At 38.9% G+C, this 14,285-nt stretch overlaps 1 protein-coding gene across 1 annotated transcript in view; it reads right to left on the bottom strand.

Annotated features, from left to right (window-relative positions):
- Positions 1–14,285, bottom strand: part of ST3GAL1 (ST3 beta-galactoside alpha-2,3-sialyltransferase 1) — a 115,321-nt gene that overhangs the window by 42,240 nt on the left and 58,796 nt on the right. Inside the window, exon 3 of the mRNA XM_075270085.1 lies at positions 3,390–3,478. The gene's annotated coding sequence lies outside the window, so the exon portion shown is untranslated. The remainder of the gene's footprint in view (positions 1–3,389; positions 3,479–14,285) is intronic.

Raw genomic sequence — 14,285 nt, 5'->3', positions numbered from 1 at the left:
TATTATAGTAGTTATATTCTTGTACATAGGAGTAGTATTATAGTAGTTATATTCTTGTACATAGGAGTAGTATTATAGTAGTTATATTCTTGTACATAGGAGTAGTATTATAGTAGTTATATTCTTGTACATAGGAGCAGAATTATAGTAGTTATATTCTTGTACATAGGAGGTAGTATTATAGTAGTTATATTCTTGTACATAGGAGGTAGTATTATAGTAGTTATATTCTTGTACATAGGAGGTAGTATTATAGTAGTTATATTCTTGTACATAGGAGGTAGTATTATAGTAGTTATAGTCTTGTACATAGGAGTAGTATTATAGTAGTTATATTCTTGTACATAGGAGTAGTATTATAGTAGTTATATCCTTGTACATAGGAGCAGTATTATAGTAGTTATATTCTTGTACATAGGAGGTAGTATTATAGTATTTATATTCTTGTACATAGGAGTAGTATTATAGTAGTTATATTCTTGTACATAGGAGTAGTATTATAGTAATTATATTCTTGTACATAGGAGTAGTAGTATAGCAGTTATATTCTTGTATATAGGAGTAGTAGTATAGCAGTTATATTCTTGTACATAGGGGGTAGTATTATAGTAGTTATATTCTTGTACATAGGAGCAGTATTATAGTAGTTATATTCTTGTACATAGGAGTAGTATTATAGTAGTTAAATTCTTGTACATAGGGGGCAGTATTATAGTAGTTATATTCTTGTACATAGTAGTAGTATTATAGTAGTTATATTCTTGTACATAGGAGGTAGTACTATAGTAGTTATTTTCTTGTACATAGGAGGCAGTATTATAGTAGTTATATTCTTGTACATAGTAGTAGTATTATAGTAGTTATATTCTTGTACATAGGGGCAGTATTATAGTAGTTATATTCTTGTACATAGGAGTAGTATTATAGTAGTTATATTCTTGTACATAGGAGCAGTATTGTAGTAGTTATATTCTTGTACATAGGAGTAGTATTATAGTAGTTCTATTCTTGTACATAGGAGTAGTATTATAGTAGTTATATTCTTGTACATATGAGTAATATTATAGTAGTTATATTCTTGTACATAGGAGTAGTATTATAGTAGTTATATTCTTGTACATAGGAGTAGTATTATAGTAGTTATATTCTTGTACGTAGGGGTAGTACTATAGTAGTTATTTTCTTGTACATAGGAGGTAGTATTATAGTAGTTATATTCTTGTACATAGGGGCAGTATTATAGTAGTTATATTCGTGTACATAGGGGCAGTATTATAGTAGTTATATTCTTGTACATAGGAGTAGTATTATAGTAGTTATATTCTTGTACATAGCAGTAGTATTATAGTAGTTATATTCTTGTACATAGTAGTAGTATTATAGTAGTTATATTCTTGTACATAGGAGGTAGTATTATAGTAATTATATTCTTGTACATAGGGGCAGTATTATAGTAGTTATATTCGTGTACATAGGGGCAGTATTATAGTAGTTATATTCTTGTACATAGGAGTAGTATTATAGTAGTTATATTCTTGTACATAGGAGGTAGTATTATAGTAGTTATATTCTTGCACATAGGAGTAGTATTATAGTAGTTATATTCTTGTACATAGGGGCAGTATTATAGTAGTTATATTCTTGTACATAGGGGCAGTATTATAGTAGTTATATTCTTGTACATAGGAGGCAGTATTATAGTAGATATATTCTTGTACATAGGAGCAGTATTATAGTAGTTATATTCTTGTACATAGGAGTAGTATTATAGTAGTTATACTCTTGTACATAGGAGTAGTATTATAGTAGTTATATTCTTGTACATAGGAGTAGTATTATAGTAGTTATATTCTTGTACATAGGAGCAGTATTATAGTAGTTATATTCTTGTACGTAGGGGGTAGTATTATAGTAGTTATATTCTTGTACATAGGAGTAGTATTATAGTAGTTATATTCTTGTACATAGGAGTAGTATTATAGTAGTTATATTCTTGTACGTAGGGGGTAGTATTATAGTAGTTATATTCTTGTACATAGGAGCAGTATTATAATAGTTCTATTTATATACACAGGTGCAGTATTGTAGTAGTTATATTCTTGTATATAGTAGCAGTATTATAGTATAATGCATTTGCACAACCTATTTGCTAACACTCTTTTACAGTAATGTCCCTGCACCACTTCTATATAACATATAATCTGTACATATTGTTCAGTTCTGGACTTGCCCTTTAAATCAATCATATCTGCCATTTGAGTCAATTAGTTTCCTCACAGCTCTTAATCCACTTTGTTGTACATGTAAGTATAATACGGCTCTGTAACACATGACACACAGTATAACGTTACACCTTCAATATTTTATAACGGGGTTTTACGGTATCAGCTTAGTCAGGAATATGCCAACATCCTTGTAATCAGATATGAGTGTTCCTTGTATGTGCAGAGCTCCAGATAGAGTAGACGCAAACAGTTAAAGTAATGCGCAGTGATGTCATCACACCAGACGGAGGACGGATTCATGGTTGATTACATTAGAGGGGCTCTGTACTCTGTATTAAAATCTTAGCTCACCGGTGATGGTCACACAAACTTTTCCCATATGGTTACCATCAGGTGGTCAACAAAGTGTTAAACACAAGGCCTATGTTTTACTTTGCTGATGCAGAACAAGACCACAACCCATGTAACAGGAGGGGGGCAGCGGGGTTGGGGAGGGGGATGGGGGGCCTTAGGATTTTTTAGTATCTATTCTTTGGAAATTGATCATGTTGAGGCAAACAGCTGGAGTCTGGATCTCGTCAAATCTCCCCCTGGGTCTCGGCCCCTCCAGCAAAGGAAAGGAATCTGCAAAGAGGTTTAGAAGCAAAAACTCCTTCTGAATGAGAAGTGAAAAAGTTTGGCTGAACTTTATGGGTTAACAGAGAAGGTTCTTTCTTGTTCCAGCAGGACAATGACCATGTGAAGAAGGAAAGGTCCTTAAAAATAGGGGTCTGGTGAGGAACTACCTGACTGCAGGTCCGACCGCAACCCCAGGAATCACCCTTGTGATGTTTTATAAACTAGGTCTTATTACCCAGCATCAGTGCCTGGCTCTCGGCTGATCAGACACGGTTCCCTGTTTACATGTTCCACAGCTTAGTGTAAGCCTTCCTAGATAAGGGGGCCTGTTAACAGAAAATGAAGCATCAGGGGGACTCCATAGTAATACCAATGGCTCCAAGGTCATATGAGCAAGAAGCCAATATGAAAGAGATGTTATGGCGTTTCCAAAGTTTTAGCCATGTATATCCCCATAATATACTGCCTGTTAGAGGACGCCAGATAAATGAGAACGGCCAAACCAGTGGAGTCAGAGAAAGAAAGACACAAACATAGTGCACGTACCTGCAAGGGTTACAGGAGCAAAACACCGACGCGGCTTCCAAAATTAGGACGATTGATAGAAGTACAACATGTATAATCGAGAGTCACACCTGCAAAATACAAGAACATTGGTAAAGCTTACAGCTAAAAGACCGTCACCATGTACAGCTCTGCAGTATAATACAGGATAAGTAATGTAATGTATGTACACAGTGACTGTACCAGCAGAATAGTGAGTGCAGCTCTGGAGTATAATACAGGATAAGTAATGTAATGTATGTACACAGTGACTGCACCAGCAGAATAGTGAGCGCAGCTCTGGAGTATAATACAGGATAAGTAATGTAATGTATGTACACAGTGACTGTACCAGCAGAATAGTGAGCGCAGCTCTGCAGTATAATACAGGATAAGTAATGTAATGTATGTACACAGTGACTACAGCAGCAGAATAGTGAGCGCAGCTCTGGAGTATAATACAGGATAAGTAATGTAATGTATGTACACAGTGACTGTACTAGCAGAATAGTGAGCGCAGCTCTGCAGTATAATACAGGATAAGTAATGTAATGTATGTACACAGCGACTGTACCAGCAGAATAGTGAGCGCAGCTCTGCAGTATAATACAGGATAAGTAATGTAATGTATGTACACAGCGACTGTACCAGCAGAATAGTGAGCGCAGCTCTGCAGTATAATACAGGATAAGTAATGTAATGTATGTACACAGTGACTGCACCAGCAGAATAGTGAGCGCAGCTCTGGAGTATAATACAGGATAAGTAATGTAATGTATGTACACAGTGACTGCACCAGCAGAATAGTGAGCGCAGCTCTGGAGTATAATACAGGATAAGTAATGTAATGTATGTACACAGTGACTGTACCAGCAGAATAGTGAGCGCAGCTCTGCAGTATAATACAGGATAAGTAATGTAATGTATGTACACAGTGACTACAGCAGCAGAATAGTGAGCGCAGCTCTGGAGTATAATACAGGATAAGTAATGTAATGTATGTACACAGTGACTGTACTAGCAGAATAGTGAGCGCAGCTCTGCAGTATAATACAGGATAAGTAATGTAATGTATGTACACAGCGACTGTACCAGCAGAATAGTGAGCGCAGCTCTGCAGTATAATACAGGATAAGTAATGTAATGTATGTACACAGTGACTGCACCAGCAGAATAGTGAGCGCAGCTCTGGAGTATAATACAGGATTAAGTAATGTAATGTATGTACACAGCGACTGTACCAGCAGAATAGTGAGCGCAGCTCTGGAGTATAATACAGGATAAGTAATGTAATGTATGTACACAATGACTGCACCAGCAGAATAGTGAGCGCAGCTCTGGGGTATAATACAGGATAAGTAATGTAATGTATGTACACAGTGACTGCACCAGCAGAATAGTGTGCGCAGCTCTGCAGTATAATACAGGATAAGTAATGTAATGTATGTACACAGTGACTGCACCAGCAGAATAGTGAGCGCAGCTCTGGTGTATAATACAGGATAAGTAATGTAATGTATGTACAGTGACTGTACCAGCAGAATAGTGAGCGCAGCTCTGGAGTATAATATAGGATAAGTAATGTAATGTATGTACACAGTGACTGCACCAGCAGAATAGTGAGCGCAGCTCTGCAGTATAATACAGGATAAGTAATGTAATGTATGTACACAATGACTGCACCAGCAGAATAGTGAGTGCAGCTCTGGAGTATAATACAGGATAAGTAATGTAATGTATGTACACAGTGACTGCACCAGCAGAATAGTGAGCGCAGCTCTGCAGTATAATACAGGATAAGTAATGTAATGTATGTACACAGTGACTGCACCAGCAGAATAGTGAGCGCAGCTCTGGAGTATAATACAGGATAAGTAATGTAATGTATGTACACAGTGACTGTACCAGCAGAATAGTGAGCGCAGCTCTGCAGTATAATACAGGATAAGTAATGTAATGTATGTACACAGTGACTACACCAGCAGAATAGTGAGCGCAGCTCTGGAGTATAATACAGGATAAGTAATGTAATGTATGTACACAGTGACTGTACCAGCAGAATAGTGAGCGCAGCTCTGCAGTAAAATACAGGATAAGTAATGTAATGTATGTACACAGTGACTACACCAGCAGAATAGTGAGTGCAGCTCTGGAGTATAATACAGGATAAGTAATGTAATGTATGTACACAGTGACTGTACCAGCAGAATAGTGAGCGCAGCTCTGGAGTATAATACAGGATAAGTAATGTAATGTATGTACACAGTGACTGCACCAGCAGAATAGTGAGCGCAGATCTGGAGTATAATACAGGATAAGTAATGTAATGTATGTACACAGTGACTGTACCAGCAGAATAGTGAGCGCAGATCTGGAGTATAATACAGGATAAGTAATGTAATGTATGTACACAGTGACTGCACCAGCAGAATAGTGAGCGCAGCTCTGGAGTATAATACAGGATAAGTAATGTAATGTATGTACAGAGTGACTGTACCAGCAGAATAGTGAGCGCAGCTCTGGAGTATAATACAGGATAAGTAATGTAATGTATGTACACAGTGACTGCACCAGCAGAATAGTGAGCGCAGCTCTGGAGTATAATACAGGATAAGTAATGTAATGTATGTACACAGTGACTGTACCAGCAGAATAGTAAGCGCAGCTATGGAGTATAATACAGGATAAGTAATGTAATGTATGTACACAGTGACTGTACCAGCAGAATAGTGAGTGCAGCTCTGGAGTATAATACAGGATAAGTAATGTAATGTATGTACACAGTGACTGCACCAGCAGAATAGTGAGTGCAGCTCTGGGGTATAATACAGGATAAGTAATGTAATGTATGTACACAGTGACTGTACCAGCAGAATAGTGAGCACAGCTCTGGAGTATAATACAGGATAAGTAATGTAATGTATGTACACAGTGACTGCACCAGCAGAATAGTGAGCGCAGCTCTGGAGTATAATACAGGATAAGTAATGTAATGTATGTACACAGTGACTGTACCAGCAGAATAGTAAGCATAGCTCCCTCTTGTGGTGGTTACAAGAACTTTCTAAATGTAACATACAGAGAATTTGGAGCTTGGTATTATATAGGCAGAGCTCCAATCCCTATAAAATTAATCAGCACAGAATTTTCTACCCAAAATCAAACTGGGACTAGACCTGCGGTTCTTAACCTTGTTTGTGGTACCGAACCCACCAGTCTAATCTGCACATTCACCGAACCCTTCTTTAGTGATAAATCAAATATGATTTTTTTTCCAAATTCAAGAAATAGGTATATGTTTTTTTAGTGGTACACAAAATGAACCGTGCATATGGCCTAGGGTTCGATCGTACCCTGGTTAAGAGTCACTGGTGGACATTCCCTTTAAGTTTCTCTGCTTATGTCTTCCTGAATATTCTTGTTAGCAGAGCTTCATTCCTCGTTTCTGTAAATAAGCTTGGCTATGAATCGCAGCATCTTGTAAATATAAGACGCACCTGCAGCCGCCTTTATGTTGACTTCAGAAGCGAGCGCAGTCCTGGCGGCCTCGGCAGATGTAACTCGCAGACTTTCCTCTCACTTGCTAATTAGCAGCTAATTGCGGGGAATAGTTGTTTGGAATTAGTGATAGGAAATGGTCTAAGCTTGATAATCAGGCGCTGAAGATCACCGCTTCCAAGTACGTTTTGGCGCCGCCGCCGGGCGCCCCTGGCTGTTTTTATGAGTAAGCATAAGGGGAAAATTGAATTAATTGTAGTTATTACTGCTGGAATGTTTCTGATGAAGGTAGGAAATCTTCCTGTGTACTTTACAAGACGTATGTGGCTTCAAATTATCCATAATTGCTGAAAGGAGCAATTATAGCCAGGTATACGCAGATGTATGCAAATGTATGTAAATGAGCGCCTATAGAAATGCAACGGCTGCAATAACCATATACAATGCAGTATGTGCTTTTTTTTTGTATGCACTTATTGAACGTGTGCTGGGGTACCGCTACAGGTTTCCATTTCCAGCCCAGACCACCATGACGACTTGTTCACAACATGTCTGTGCACACAAGCTACCCAACATTCCCATCCCCGTCAGTGCCCCCAAATTGTAATTGGGCCCCCTCCTTAATTAAATGCTCCTGATCAACTGCTACTTTTGCAATTATAAAGTTACTGATCTCCTTTCTGTAAGTGGAAGGCTGTGTATCATAAATCTACTCCGTGCACCAGAGGGCAGAAGGAATAAATTTACGATGCACGAACTGCCAACCGTCAAAGAAAAATCAGGAAGGACACCAAAGAAGTTTAACTAGCCTTAGTGTGAGGAGGGGGACCTATATAATGAGCAGGGGTGCACACATTTCCAACCACATCTTCTGTGAAAATTGGGGTGTCAAACACCCCCATGCTCAAGATCAATGCAGTTAGATCCCCACTGATCAGTCACTTTCCCCCTAACCTGTGTTTGCAGTTTGCCTGTAGCACCACCGCTGGGGAAACAAAGTATTGCACAGTGAGCATGGACTAAGTACACAGATTACCATGAACTTGGGGGGCTGCACCCCTCACCGCCACGTTTACATCCTCCTAGCTCACCAATGTAAGAACATGCCTGCTCTGACGTTAATACGTGAGTCGGATCAGATCATTAGGAGGTCTTGGACCTGTCTCGTCCAGATGTTGCTCAATTTTTCTTCTGCTTAAGTTCATTTCAGACAATGGCAGAAAAAAAAAGCCCCGTGGAGGAGCAAAAACATTCAGTGCTGAGAACCTTCCATCATAAGCAAAAACACATGTTCGGTGTTCACGGATAACACGCAGGAGGAATGTGCTCATGTCCGAGGAAGCTGCAGAGATAGGAAGGGGCACAGCTATGGGGTGTCAAGTCGTACCCAGATCCTCGGCCATGTAAGATGACTTATGCAGATACGAGCTCACCACTGTGTCTTATTGGGACGTAGCAAAATAATTTGTATTTAAAAATGATCAAATCTAAGAATGTAAAAAGGTACAGCAAGGACATAAAGCAGGCGCTGGGCACCAGATCTGCACCATATGGATCAGTATATTATAGCTTGGTGCCCCTATCCACAAAGCTTATGAGCCTCAACCCAAGACTTCTAAAAGGGCCCCCACCGACACGATAATTCAGATCGATCTGCCATGATCTGGGCTTGGGCTCTACGCAGTGACGTCCACCGAGGAGAAGCTTCACAGGGTGCTGGTCAGTACAAAGGCATCTCTAAAAACTAGTAGACCCCAGACCAAACCCCTATATATAACTATCAGACAATTAAATCTAGAGACTCAGACCCCAGACTATATGCCCCATATATTACCATCATGCCCCAGACTATATGCCCCATATACACAGTCCAGTTACATTAACGTGACTGTCTATCAAAACCCAGAATAACCCCCTTTGGTAGAGCGGACAGCTGCGAGACGTGCAGGAAGAGAGGGGATGTTGTGATGATGATCACTGGGATGTTGAGCCATGCCGACTCCAGTGCCGTGGCCAGCTGCACTAGGTTACGCGATTGAGCCTCCGTAGCGCGAACAACTTGATCAATGTGATCCCACAGATTCTCGATTGCGTTCAAGTCCGGGGAATTTGCTGGCCAAGGGAGTACGGTAAACTCATCCTGGTGCTCCTCGGACCACGCACGTACACTGTGAGCTTTATGACACGTCGCATTGTCCTGCTGGTAGATGCCATCATCCTGAGGAAAAACAATTCGCATGTAGGGGTGAACATGGTCCGCAAGGATAGATGCCTACTTGTGTTGGTCCATCGTGCCTTCCACAATGATGAGTGCACCCAGATGGCTGATGACACGTGACATCAAAAGTAGGCGCTGGTCACATTAATATGACTGGACTGTGTATTACCATCAGACCCTAGACTACTTGCCCCATATCTTAAGCAGTCCAGCAGACCCCCATCTTAACTGATACCTAATATCAGATGAAAGATTTCGGTGCCCAGAGCAGGCCATGACCTTACCCTGCAGACGGCTGCTCTGGAGGACACTGGATGGTATTGACCCCAACGCAGCGCCACCCTCAGAGGAACATTAACCTTAAGCAAGGAGTAAACAGACGTCTTTGCAGAGATTTTTTTTATTATTATTATGTTTTCTCTTCCAATCTTGTCCTGTTCGGTGTAATTGAACAATCTGAACACCCTTAAAATACCCATAGGTGGGAAGGCGGGGCTCAAAGGATGTAGCCATGTGCCGCGATGTGGCGGGTCGCCTCCCCCACCATGAACTTAAAATATACTCTGAGACTCCAACCATCTTATTCGGCTTGTTTGTTTGGTAACCTGAAGTGTGTCACACGATCCCTCTAAGTGCCAGGAAGGATTGCTGAGGGCAGTGAAGACATCAGATTTGTTATGTGGCTCATGCAGCAATTGTTTGCCCATGGAGGAGTCATGTACCCCGGAGTCTGTATGCACAAATACGAAGACATCCTGGTTCCTGTAAGTAATACGAAAGGCCCCTTGGTGGTCATGATCCGGAAAAAGTAGGACAGAGACACCCAAATAGCTCAAAACTCTCAGACTTTAGAGTTGTAAAATTTTGCGGGGTAAGTGTTACCGTGTCTTATTGATAGAAGGGTCCGCAGAGGTCAGGCTGAATGTAGGCTGCACAGAACTAGGACCACCAGCTGTAACCTGTAGGTGAACTCTGCAGCAAGTGCTCACTTTCCCTACACTGCCTCCACAGGGGAAACAGAGTATTGCACAGTTAAATGAATAGCCTATCCATGCAATATATGAACGTGCCCGATCCTACAGAGTGACGGATACTCTTTATATCGGATATAGAAATTTCACAACCCCTTTAAGACAAAGCAACAATTTCAGGTTTTTTTTATGAAGTTACACTTTAAATGACCCCATGATCTCGATATCTCAGTAAGAGTTTTTCACATTCTTTTCTCGAACCAGCACAAAACTTGTAATGGAAAAAAAAAATAAAAAAATCCTCAACTGGATCCCCCGCAGTGACCTCATTCGCCACGGAGTGATTTTCTCTGTACACCACCATGATTAGAAGAGCCGGGGAGATGATCTGAGCTCACCGGGGCTTTCAGCCACCGCAACATGTTAAGATTGGCAGAACATAACGTGATATAAAGCTGGGAATTGGGGATTTGTTCTGACGAGGACGGAGGATTTGGGAAAATCTTTGCAGCGGGTCAGGCTGGGAAATCGAGACAAAGTGATATAACAAAGTTAGGACTGATGAAGGCAATTACTACATAGAGGGGCTAACGTGTGACACAGGAAAATCTACGAAAAACAATGTGAATAGGTATTATGGAGAGGGTGGAAAAGGTAGAGAAATAAAACATGGGAGGAAAACAAAATGAAAATTAGGCATTTTTTTTTCTTATTTGCTTAAAGGGGAAGTTCACTTTAGCATATATATATATATATATATATATATATATATATATATATATACACATATGAACCAATTACAATCTCCTCATTTTAAATTAGTGATAATAATAAAAGGGAAAGTTCACAAAATTTAGTGGTTTCTAATACTGGACTCCAAAAAGAAAAAAAACAACTCATATATAAATAGTAATACTACTACTACTACTACTACTACTACTAATAAATTCTAGTTGCCAGAATCCACCACTAGTAGGAGCTCAGGTGCTTACTGTATACTATTGAAGTCAATATATTTATCTAATAATTCTATACTTATTATATAAATACATTGAAAATAATATAATAAATAATACACTCTCTGTCATATAATATACTAGCAGGAGGACCCGGCTTCGCATGGATCTATTTAATTTTTCGTTTGTGTAGTGGCCCCATAAGAATTGCCCAGCTTTGGACTGGTCCATTTTGTATGTCATTTGTATGTGTTTCCATAAGCGTCATGTGATTATGTGTATCTCAGTTTGGATATCAGTGAAAAACCTGCCATTGGTTGTTATGTAAACCCGGAGTAAAGCTGTGTGTATGTGACCTTGTGTACCAGTGTCATCCACCGTGCCATGCCCCTTCAAAGCTGACCTACAGCAGTGAAGAAATGCTTCTATTGGCTGATAAGGGACATGTGACCGTGTGTATGGCAGTTGGAAGATGAGTGAAAGACTTGTGGGCTTGTATTGACTAATGCAGGTTATTCTTTTGGGAATACTGTATCTCAGGAACGGTACATCCTATAGAGCCAAGACCCAGTCAAAAACCCTCCTGGACACCTGATTTACCTGCGTGCCAAATTTGGTGAGGATGGGTCCACTTGTTTGATCGCGCATAAAGAACACACACGCAGCACTCAGATAATCGGTTCTCTCAGGGAGTAAAGTGAACAGATGCAATGAAAGTCTATAGACACATTACAATCTCTGTTTGTCCCTCCTGATGAAGTCTTCAACATACCGAACTTTTGGAATGCCGATTATCATTATTATTTAGTTTTTTAATGACCTTTAGGAAACTCCGTAAATAGTTTAAATTAAAAAAAAATTTGGATAGTGCTCGCAACACACACAAGTTGCACATGAGAAGATGTAAACTGGGGAAGTTAATATTTCTAGCCTCTCCAAAGCAAAAACATTATGTTACCGTCAGGGCCGGCGTCAGCACACGGCATAATCGGGCAAGTACCGGGGCCCACAGAGCCTCTGGGGTTTGGGCATGTCAAGAATTCGGAATTGGAATTTTGCTCCACAAGGGGGCCCACTGAGGCTCTGTCGCCCAAAGGCCCATAAACACCTGGAGCCGGCCCTGGTTACCCTGGCTCTTATCTCTTCTCCTGTACATACCCATTGCAATATCCAGCCATCAGATGAGTCCACACGGCTCCCATCCTGCTGCAGCATACTGAGTGTTAAATTATAAACCATCTTGTGTAATTACCATCCTCGCACCCCTGCGGTGGAGGCGCACTCCGCACTCCGTCTCTGTCTCGTATCACCAAACTGAATATTTTTCACTTAAAATTAACAGATCAATTATGTGAGAGCGGCGGCTGCATAATCGCATGAATTATTAAAATCCGAGACAAATACAGCGAACGAGGAAATCCTGCAGAACGCCGGAGGGACACGCAGCACATCTCACGGCCAGAACAAAGTTTGTGGTTCCAGAAGATCTACAAGGAGTTTAATGGGTTTGATGATTGGAACAAGAGGTGAATGTTAATGGAGGCGCAAACAGAGCAGGACACGATGTGACTGATAAAGCCTGACATCTGAGCTACATATATATATATATATATATATATATATATATATATATATAATATCATGTCAAAGATGGCTTATAATCATGGTAACCATAGATTGCACTGGTAGTGATGGAACCTACTACTAGAACACCAACACCCTACATGCGAAAAATAACTGCAATATGGTTTCTACCATGTACAAGAATAAACTTTTGCTATAATACTGCCCCATAGTACAAGAATATAACTACTAGAATACTGACCACTATGTACAGGAATATACCTACTATAATACTACTCCTATGTACAAGAATATAACTACTATAATACTGCTCCTATGTACAAGAATATAACTACTATAATACTACTCCTATGTACAAGAATATAACTACTATAATACTACCTCCTATGTACAAGAATATAACTACTATAATACTACTCCTATGTACAAGAATATAACTACTATAATACTACTCCTATGTACAAGAGTATAACTACTATAATACTACTCCTATGTACAAGAATATAACTACTATAATACTGCTCCTATGTACATGAATATAACTACTATAATACTACCTCATATGTACAAGAATATAACTACTATAATACTGCTCCTATGTACAAGAATATAACTACTATAATACTGCCCCTATGTACATGAATATAACTACTATAATACTACTCCTATGTACAAGAATATAACTACTATAATACTACTCCTATGTACAAGAATATAACTACTATAATACTACCTCCTATGTACAAGAATATAACTACTATAATACTACTACTATGTACAAGAATATAACTACTATAATACTACTCCTATGTACAAGAATATAACTACTATAATACTACCTCCTATGTACAAGAATATAACTACTATAATACTGCTCCTATGTACAAGAATATAACTACTATAATACTACCTCCTATGTACAAGAATAAAACTACTATAATACTGCTCCTATGTACAAGAATATAACTACTATAATACTACCTCCTATGTACAAGAATATAACTACTATAATACTGCTCCTATGTACAAGAATATAACTACTATAATACTGCCCCCTATGTACAAGAATAAAACTACTATAATACTGACCCCTATGTACAAGAATAAAACTACTATAATACTGCCTCCTATGTACAAGAATATAACTACTATAATACTACCTCCTATGTACAAGAATATAACTACTATAATACTACTCCGATGTACAAGAATATAACTACTATAATACTGCCCCCTATGTACAAGAATAAAAATACTGCCCCCTATGTACAAGAATATAACTACTATAATACTGCTCCTATGTACAAGAATATAACTACTATAATACTACTCCTATGTACAAGAATATAACTACTATAATACTGCTCCTATGTACAAGAATATAACTACTATAATACTACTCCTATGTACAAGAATATAACTACTATAATACTGCTCATATGTACAAGAATATAACTACTATAATACTGCTCCTATGTACAAGAATATAACTACTATAATACTGCCCCTATGTACAAGAATATAACTACTATAATACTGCTATTATGTACAAGAATATAACTACTATAATACTACTCCTATGTACAAGAATATAACTACTATAATACTACTCCTATGTACAAGAATATAACTACTATAATACTGCCCCTATGTACACGAATATAACTACTAT

Source organism: Leptodactylus fuscus, chromosome 4 (assembly GCF_031893055.1).
Source record: "Leptodactylus fuscus isolate aLepFus1 chromosome 4, aLepFus1.hap2, whole genome shotgun sequence".
Lineage (NCBI taxonomy): Eukaryota > Metazoa > Chordata > Amphibia > Anura > Leptodactylidae > Leptodactylus > Leptodactylus fuscus.
Note: the sequence above shows the minus strand (reverse complement) of the source record. Positions and strands in the feature narration are given on the sequence as shown.